Source organism: Pterocles gutturalis, unplaced genomic scaffold (genome assembly GCF_000699245.1).
Source record: "Pterocles gutturalis isolate BGI_N339 unplaced genomic scaffold, ASM69924v1 scaffold21523, whole genome shotgun sequence".
Classification (NCBI taxonomy): Eukaryota; Metazoa; Chordata; class Aves; order Pterocliformes; family Pteroclidae; genus Pterocles; species Pterocles gutturalis.
In genome coordinates, this window is record NW_010121132.1 from 1 (window position 1) to 10,252 (window position 10,252).

Below are 10,252 nucleotides of genomic sequence, written 5' to 3' on the forward strand. Positions count from 1 at the left end.
CAGGTGGAGCTCTCGCCGCTGCCCCAGCTCAAAGGTACCCGTCTGCCCTCCTTCCCCCTCCTGCCCGCCCTAGCCCCCCGGCTACAGGTGCCGGTGCCCTGGGCCGCCCGGGGCTGGCTGCTCTGGCACCGCTTTGCCTGCCCCGCGCTGCCCTGTCGCTGCCTGTTCTGGTTTGTCCCCTCCTCCCGCACCCTCTGCCCTTTAGCCCCGTCCTGCTCCGCTCCCGGTGTTTTCCAGGCGGGGACCCCGCAGGAGTAACTCTGCGTGCGGATGGGCTCGCTGCCTTTGCTCATAGGAACAAGTGTCGTACGCGTAGGTTCTCGCTTGCTGTCCTGGGGACTGGCTCCATTAACTCGCAGCCCCCCTTCTGGGCAATTAGGAGTAAGTGCTGGGAGGGCAGGTGTGATGTTGGAGGGCTAACTGCGGAAAATGTAGACGGTAAGTTGAGTTTAGGAGTGCCGGGGATCGAGCGCTAACACCTAGGAGCGAGGGGTGTCTCCTCACCCGGGGGGATTTTGCAAAGAGGAACTCCGTGCCTGTGGCATAATACCCTCAGTTACCGGAGAGAGTTTGCGTTTGGCTTATTGGTTCCTCCCCATCACTTTTGGAGCGTGTTGCACTGACGTTTTGCCCGTCGGCTTCTAATGATCGGGGGTTGCCTCAGAGACTTACTTCTGCCTAGTGCTGTAAGCAAATGCTCACGAGTGAATGAAAATTGTAGATGCTGACATTAAAATAGATAATGAAGGTTTTATCCTTTGTTACCGGAGCTTAAATCTGAAAAGACTCCATTAGTTAGATTACAAAAATGAAACGAAAGTTAGTTGTAACCTTCCACGCCTTTGAACATCAAAATAAATTTCTGCATATTTGTTCTTTCAAAAATTACAGCAGTAGTTATTAGGCAGGAAATATAAACTTGTTATTGAAGCATTTGACAGGGATCTGAAAAATGATGGAGAGATACTACCTTAACGTGATCCAGCATATTAATTTTACTTCCACTAGTGTTGAAGTCTTCAGGTTTTTAAAGCTGCATCATATGATGGTGGAAAAAATCTCAGATGATTTGCAGCAAATATCCAGAATCTGAAGGAAATACAGTGAGCTTAAAAATATTCCTAGATGATGAGTAATATTTTTGGGGTGGTTTTTTTTTTTTATGGCTTTTATAGTCATGTGTGTAGTATTTCAAGACAATTTTTTTTTTTCTGCTCTTGAGTTGCAGATGTACATGAACCAGGAGACTGGCAGAAAGGTTAGAAAAAGCAAATAAGCTTGGGCAGGAGAGCAACAAGGGGGAGGGGTTTTTTTAGCACGTTTGTTGCAGCAGCCTTGGGTGTTACTTTCAACCACAGCACTGTTCTTGCTGCTTGTTTTGTTTTTTTTTTTTCCTCTCTGAAGCTGTGCCTTGTCTTAGTATGCTAGTTTGATTTGAGGGATTTATAACTGGAATAATTAGTTTGAAATAATGATTTAGTTTCTGCTATTCGTGTGCTGTTTAGACAGTTTCCTCAGAGATAGTTTCTGTAAAACCACACTTGAGACCTTGTAAAAGCACTTGGTAAATATCGCACATAGGTGGCAGACTTCAGAAAGGTTGAGTCCTGATCCAGCAAACAGTTAAGCATACATACTTTGTGCAGGGAGTAATTCCAGCTTAAATCAGCAAAATGTCCAAGTTTACATTCTTTGCTGAGCTGGAACTTTAATATTAAATTTTTAACTCTGTATGAGTAAATCTAGTTTTGTGAGTGTGGCTTTACAGTTTTTTTACTTAATAGCAGAGAAATTTTGCATGGCATCAGCAGCTCAGATGTTTGGAAATTTGAGGCCATAAACTGTCAGAGGAATTTCTTCAATTATGCAGAGTTTTACAGTAGTTTAAATTGCCTTAAATTCTTAAAGGAAAATCACATCTGTCTCTATACTAATTTAAAGACTTGTCCTCTAAACCTGCTTCAGATAATAAATTGTGGGCAAAATACACTTTTATGAGTTGTAGTATCCCAACGAGCCAGTTAGCAGAAACTCTTCTGTGTGTTTTCTCCCTTGGGTTTGTGATGTTAGGTTTGTTCTGAATGTAGCTAGGCACATAGGATGATTTCTCTCCAGCTGCTTGAGGCTTCTTCTCTTGAACTTTCCATGCCCCCCAAATAAAAAAAAGCTTCTACAAAGAGTTTGCTTTCTGTGGAAATGTATTGTTTTGTAGAACTTGTTCTCATCACATATGTCTTGGGAACACGAAGCTTTGCTTGATTCTTTAGAGCCAAGATGTAATTCAGCAATAGTTGTGATGCTGCCAGTGTAGCATCAACTACAGAGTAGTAGCCAGTGTTCCCAGGGAGGGGCTGAAAAAGAACATGCAGTTATACTGATGCCTAAGGGTGCTTAGCATGCACTTATGAAATTAGATTAGGACTTTTTGCTTTTCCAGATATCTTTGAATAAATGGTTAAATCTGACGTGTGTTTGAAGCCTGTATTGGGGAAAAAAAGTAGCAGTTTGTAGATGAAGAGGCCATTTGGTGTTATGCTGCTATAAAATATTTGGTATTGTTTATAGTTGTTGTCTTGTTTCATCACTTTAAAGAGAAGATTTTCTAAAATAAGTATAAACAGTATTCTAAAACTCCCCAATAGGTGTGTCAGACCGGCCTAAAATACTTGCATCTGTTTTAGTGGAAGGAGAGATGTTCCAGAAGAAAAATAAAAATTGCCTATCCACTTTAAAAAGTACCTTCTTGAGTGGATAGTGTTTTGGGTTTTTTTCCTTTCATCTAGGGACTGTTGGTTGGTTGCCACTGAAATGGCCAGATCAGATTGTGTAACATGCTTTCATAGTTGTGCTGTTTGAAAGCCTGTAGACAGATAAAAGTACATATTTCTGGAGTTAATTGTACTGCTGCTGTGTATTACCAAAATTCCTTAACTTGGCTGCATGTTATATTGCTGCTAGGAGAAGAAATACATCTATAGTACGTAACAGTCCCAAATAGTAGGTATTCGTCCCTTCGGAGTTTTTGTTGGGGGTGTGAGGTTGACTGCATGTTGTATTGCTGCTAGGAGAAGAAATAAATCTATAACTAGTACGTAACAGTCCCAAATAGTAGGTATTCGTCCCTTCGGAGTTTTTGTTGGGGGTGTGAGGTTGAGAGGAGGGGCAGCAAGATTGTGTTGTCATTAACATTTAGCTAATTTTTGTGTATGATGATATCTCTCTTTTTTAAAATAAAAGCTCAGCAAAACCTGACTGGTGTCAGGATACATAAAATAAATTAGTAATATCTTCCTCAGTTAAGTGAGCAGGCTTCCTATGTGTGTGTTATTCAGGAGAGTGTCCATTTTACTCCGTTATTTAAAAGCTAAATAAGAAATACTGAAGACCCAGTGATTGTATTAAAAAAAAAAAAAAGGAAAAAAGAAACATTGTTAAACCTGTTAGAAGCTGGAGTTACTTCTTTTTTTCCCCATCTCCTTTTCGTTTTGTTACTTTCTAGTTTATATAGTACAAATCCTTTGAAAAATCTGCAGCCAGAAAAACATGCTGGTTAACAGGAGGATTTTAGCGCTTCATGGACAATTGTGAGTGTGTTGAGCTTAAAGAAATCTGGCAAGGGAAGTCTTTATTTTTAACATCTTAAGAAGTGGTAATTTTGTCTCAATACCAAGTCATTTTAAAAGACTGCAATAACACATGCAGTTACCTTCATTTTTGGAAAAAGAGATAGAACTTGACCGTGGAACCTGATCTGACTCATTACAGTAAAGTATGCAGACTTGTTTCTGTCATTTTTGGTTGAAGAAGCATGTAAAGATATAGGTGGAAAAATAGTGAATAGAAAACACAACTAGTTGCTTTTATTTAGCATGCTTTATATGGTCTGTCAGGTTGTAAAGCAAATATACCTTTTTTTCCTGTGTGCCAAACATGGCAAGTGCAGCTGGAATAAATTATAATTTCCTGATGCCTTTCTGTGATCTTCTCAATAGTGAATATCCATTTGGGAAGATGCATGTCACCCCAGGCTTATGTCCTCTATCATGCTCAGAGAATAAATATATGAAAAGAAGTTCTTAATATTCACTTCCAAATTAAACTGTCTCCCTGCAGAGGAAACTCTGTCCTTTACAGCAGCAGAACAGGAAAGTGGTCCAGAAAATCTTTCAACCACAGGCTAGCAATGGTTATAAAGATCTCTGTGGGGCTGAGAGTTGTGATGGTAAAGTATACCAGAATAAGACATCTTTAAGACGACCTTCCAGTTTGTAGTTTCAGCATTCAAATATGGGGTCTAGTTAGCAATAGTACTTTCTTTGCTTAAACCCTTGAGCAAGAGCTTGGGTTTGACTGAAAACCAGGTGCTGTGTTCAAGCTAAGCTTTTGTGGAAACATTACAGGAAGACCTAATAAGCTTGCCTATGGGTAAAACTTGAATGTTTTTAGGTCTGTCAGGGTCAGTTCAAACCTTAAACTTTGAATGTTTGAGTCATACAGTGTGTGCTTCAGAGTGATGAAAGGGGTGTTAAAGACAGCTGAGAGGAATTCTTGTCTCATTAAGTTGCCTTTTCCCCAAAGGAAAATGTCCTTTAAAATTTTAGAATGGTTTCCTTTTAGTACAGCCTTAATAAATATTTGTAAGTGAAATGACGATTTTCTGTCTCAGATGGGCACTTTTTTGGTATCCCTCATGATGTTATTTCCTCTTCTGTAGTCCCACATCTTCTACCTTTTGTATTCAACATCCCTTGCAACTGCAGTCGTCTTGCATGACTTTCCTTAAGAGAAGTAATCTTTATTTCAGATGAAGAATGAGGATGCTCTGTGAGAAATTTAGGTTTAACTCGTGTATAATCTCAGCAGGGTATGCTATGAAGTAGTCAAAGCTTCTATTTAGTGTAGTTACAATCCTGAGAAATAGAGAACCTATAATAGCTTAAAAAGCTTTATTTTTTTTTAATATTCTAATGTAGTTCCATGAAAAATGGGCTGTTGACTTTTTTCTATATTAAGGAACTGTTCCTAGTTTATGGAGTGGAACATTTAGTCTTTAATTCTTAACAAATTGACCTTTTATTATCCTTAGACTTGAATTTTTGGTCTTAGAATATGCTTCCATCCAGAGCAACTCCTAAATATAGAGCCTATTGACAGTCTTCACATGAACTTTTCTATTTAAATCTTTCACATCTTCTGTGTGCCAGCTTAGTATCAGATTTCTTTTTCCATATTCGTTGCTTTCTAGTTTAGTCAGATACTGGTTTTGCAGGTGCTGAATTTAATGTTAGTTGCTGTAGGAAATACAGATGGAATTACTAGGCTATCTGATCAAAAGAAGATTACTTAAATCTACAATTTTTTTTTAATATCTACCTGCTTTTGAAAAGGTGTCATATGAACAGTTCTGGACAGATTAATATTCTGTTTAAGTATAGAAGGGATATAAGTTGTGTTCTTATGGAAAAAGACACTTCGGTTGGGAAGGGTATAAAATTCAGCTTCTATGCCATTGTAGTCCTGACTCCTGTTTTAATCTAGCAAGCTGAAATTATAGTCTCATAACAGCGTGTGGATTTTGACAGTTGAAACCACAGCTGAACTAGATGAAAAGGTAGTAAATAATGTCTGTTTTATAAAACTCCCTTGGCAAAATGCTCTACTAGAAACTGGACTGACAATGGCAGCGTCTTTCTAATGTCTGAATCATTGATTTTTATCAGCGAGTCACTGAACTAGTTTCCGTGAAGTTTTGCTGAGTTCATGGCTAATGAAGTACGTTGTCTACGAGATGTCTATTTCATAGTATACTTTTGAGTTGAAAGCAGAGCTCATAATAGTCAAGGTTGCTTGCAATTTTCCTTCACAAGACCTTGTTCTCAGCTGCTTACAGCATTGCTAAACTGTTTGGACTGAAGTTTTCCATGCCAAGTATGGACAGTTTTATTTGGAACTGTTCCTCAGGAAAATTTTCTTAGTTTCAGCAAAAAAGCAGTTTGAACTGCTTGTAAGACTAGAGGAAAAATAAATTGTATAGTGTCAATATTTAAAAAAAAAAACAAAAAAAACCCATCAAAACCAAACCTGTCTTGAGGTTTAATGTTTGCTGTACTTTGGAGCTTAGTACATAGTTCTTAATGACAATGGTTCTCATTTGGTCCAAATTCTAAGACATGCTCAGCCATGGTTGTAGCTCAGTAGCGAGATTGATAACTCAGTACCTACTATGCTATTTTGTGTAGGTACTTCAGGATCTACTGTGCTACTCTTTTGTTCTGCACATCAGGAATTGATGGCAGGTGAGTTGGTTCATCGGATGAAAGTCTTTACTTGAGAATTTTAAAATGAGGAGAACATAACTGCAGTGACCATGATTAGAGCATGAGGTTTACTTTTAATCACTGTGTGTAGTAGTAATGCTTCTAGCTACTATATGTTGGGGGTGGGTGGAAGTGAAGCTGAGAGGCTGGGGTAATGAAGATGCAGGATACCAGGCCTTAGTATTTTAAGGGTATGAAGGCTGTGGGAAGAGACAGCGCTCTGATCAGAATTGTAGATGACCTGTAGCCTGCTGAAGTAGTAGGATGTATTGCTAGTATGAATATGGTGAAGGGGAAAAAAGATTGTGCTGTTGTGTTGTCTGGCTACCAGGGGGAAAAGATTTCTACCTCGTTCTCATCTCAAGTTTCCTCTCTTTGTCGTTGTTTCTCCCTATCTTACCAAGCAAAGCTCTGGTGAGATTGGTAATTTTTGTCAGCTTCATTGATATGATAGGGTTCAGAAGAAAAAAATATGAATTTTGCTGTGGAGCTGGAAGGTCAAGGTGCGTCTAACAACAAAAAATGTATTTGCACATGTATATTTAAGAATAGTGCTACAAAAGGAAGATGTTCTAGTAAGTGATTTTTAAACCCTAGAGAATTAACTGCATTGAAGCTACTCCCTGCTGTAACAGGAAAACTTTAAATATGTTACACAAGCTTACTTTTTCAAATTACTGATTAAAAGTTTATATGTGAGACCATCACACACTTGGAGAGTTGACAAGCTGTGGATAACAGGTGAAAGCAGCACAGGAGATTTTCTCATAAGAACAGAAAGAGCAGGTGAGGTGAACTGAGTTTAGAGAAGGACAGTATAGCATGGGCCAGGAAGGCTGATCTGAAAAAAAGCAGGAATAGAAAGTCATAGCAATTTATCTGGATATGAAGGGGGAAACAGCCTTATTTCTGCTATTGCTGTATTTGAGAATTAGTAGGGTGCATCCCTGCATAAGCAAGTAAACTTTTAGAAGTGAGTTAATAGGTTGCTTTATTTCTGTAGATGGTTGGTCCTTTAAAAAATAAAAGCACAGCTTTTTAAAATTAATTTCTTCCTAAATGAAATTTTGTGGGAAAGCATAGGGGAATAAAATAGGTTTAAAAAATAAGTTCCAATTTAGTGTATTTGGGTAAAGCTTTTGAAAAGTGTATAATGTTTTTAATTAAAAATTCTCTGCTTAATTAAAATATGGCATACATATAAGATTGAAGGCTTGTTAAGCAGCATAAATTTTGTTTCCATGTGTATGTAACAGCAACAAATTATAAGAATTGAACTTAGCTTTTGAATTATGTGTGTGTCCTGGTTTCAGCTGGGACAGTTAACTTACTTCGCAGTAGCTGGCGAGAGGCTGTGTTTTGGGTTTGTGCTGAGGAGGAGCTGATCACACCGTGATGTTTATAGTTGCTGCCAGGACAGTCAGGGACTTTTCAGCTTCTCTGCTGTGCCAGTGTCTGCAGGGCAGGAGAAGCTGGGAGGGAGCACAGCCCCAATTACTGGCCCGGGATTCAACCTTAGGGTTAGGACTGAGACCCAAACTGCCCAATGGTCTATTCCATATCATGCACGTCATGCCCAGTACAGAGGTGATGGTTGTGTATTTCAGCATTGTTGGATTCTGTACAAAAACAGTAATTATTATATTGAGATGAAAAATTAAGATGCAAATGTCAGAACCTCCTAGAGAGACATAGGTTGGGTCCCAGAGTACAGTCAGCAAGGACAAGGCTGTGTAATTTATATTGCTGCGTATTTTCCTTTAGGAAGCAGGAGCAAAATAAACTCAGTACTTCAGAATGGTGTAAATTGAATCTAAAAATAGCCAAGAGATTTTGCCAAATGGGAATATACTTAAGTGTAGGATCCCACATTACTGAATGCTTTGTGTTCATAGTTTTTAGAAAGAACGTGACTGTTCGGGTATGAGGAGCTGATCACACCGTGATGTTTATAGTTGCTGCCAGGACAGTCAGGGACTTTTCAGCTTCTCTGCTGTGCCAGTGTCTGCAGGGCAGGAGAAGCTGGGAGGGAGCACAGCCCCAATTACTGGCCCGGGATTCAACCTTAGGGTTAGGACTGAGACCCAAACTGCCCAATGGTCTATTCCATATCATGCACGTCATGCCCAGTACAGAGGTGATGGTTGTGTATTTCAGCATTGTTGGATTCTGTACAAAAACAGTAATTATTATATTGAGATGAAAAATTAAGATGCAAATGTCAGAACCTCCTAGAGAGACATAGGTTGGGTCCCAGAGTACAGTCAGCAAGGACAAGGCTGTGTAATTTATATTGCTGCGTATTTTCCTTTAGGAAGCAGGAGCAAAATAAACTCAGTACTTCAGAATGGTGTAAATTGAATCTAAAAATAGCCAAGAGATTTTGCCAAATGGGAATATACTTAAGTGTAGGATCCCACATTACTGAATGCTTTGTGTTCATAGTTTTTAGAAAGAACGTGACTGTTCGGGTATGGTTAAAATTGATGAAAAAAGTAGCTTGACCTTTTATATAGGAGGCTAAATGCTTAATTTAAGTGCAGTGGGTAAAGAGATCCTGCAAATGCTTGAATATTCATCTGCTCGGGATGATCTATTCCCATTGAGGTCAGCGGGAGTTAGGTCACTGGGTGCAGCAGAACCAGGATTTCAGCTCTGTTTCCCGTCCAATTTAATCTTAGTTCTTCTTACTGCAACAGTTTTAATTATAAAGTATCTTGTTACCTTATTTGGCTGAGAAAACTTTGACAATTAAGAAACACTGGTTTAATCAATTTGTAGAATATATATTTATCCAAGGAATTAATCCAATACCTGTAACTTCAACCCACATGTATTACAGGGATTCAAGGGTTGAGGAGGTTTTTCCTTGGCTTTTGAAAAGCTAGATTGCATGTTCCCTCTGGCACTGATTTCCTGTTAAATTACTCCCCTGTATATCTCCTTCACACATTTAAAATAGCTAAGTGATAAATTAACTGCAAAATCAGTTTCTGTACTTCTGTGAAGCAATGTTTAAAAGCTACCCCTTGGTTTCGAAGAAAAGGTATTTTTGTGTTGCACTCAGCACTAATTTTGCCATGTGAAAATGATGAGTGTTTCTTCAGTTTCTGGGAAAATAAAAACAAACTTGATTTGTAAGGTGGCCTTGCATTTTCTAGTGTGATGTCAAACTAGAGCAACTCCAGCATCTTATTCAAAATTAATTTTATACTTGAATAAGGTGAGGAAGTGATTGGGGAAGAATACGGGTTAATAGATTTAAAAAAATACCCCACACCAGATTCACTTATGGTGTACTTCATTATCAACGTTCACTAATTATAAAATACCATTATTTCAGTCAGACAGGAGTTTTGCAGTTGACTTAGGGGAACTTATTCAAGTTGTAAATACAGTTTCAGTCCTTTCAAGCTTTACAAGTGCAAATCAATTTGTTTTGGTCTTCTGGTCAAGTGAAGTGTTTATGTTCCTATGAATAGAGAAAGTTTTTTAGTACAGTACTGCATCATGGGTATTGAGCTTAAGTTTTTAGTGAGTCTTTGTGGCACACAACTTTGTCACCAGCTTTTCAGCTGTCTTTATCCCGTGGTAAGGTACCTACAGAGTACTACAGCTGTTGCAGGGGTAAAATAGGGAGCAGAGCTGTTAGGATTCTTCTTTTCGTTCTTAGCAGGGTAGATGTGAAGCAGTTCCTTGAGTCTACCTTGTCACAACCTGAAGGGTTGTTTTACATCTTCAAAATTACATGTGGAAATCCAAAATTGTATTGAACCTTTACACTTCAATAAATAGTATTTCTCTAAGGACAGTGCTTGTGTTTGGGGGAAAAATCTGATTAACAGTTATGCAGTTACCAAGCAGCAGCATACTGATTGTCCCTTCTGAGCTTTTTGATTTAACAGTCTCAGAAACTTGGTCTGTAGTCTCTTTCC

The 10,252-nt window shown here is 38.7% G+C and overlaps 1 protein-coding gene across 1 annotated transcript in view; it reads left to right on the plus strand.

The window, feature by feature from the left end:
• The first annotated feature begins 8 nt into the window (after positions 1-8).
• The window catches only part of PPP2R5A (protein phosphatase 2, regulatory subunit B', alpha), a 40,456-nt gene continuing 30,212 nt past the window's right edge, over positions 9-10,252 (plus strand). Inside the window, exon 1 of the mRNA XM_010077149.1 lies at positions 9-34. The gene's annotated coding sequence lies outside the window, so the exon portion shown is untranslated. The remainder of the gene's footprint in view (positions 35-10,252) is intronic.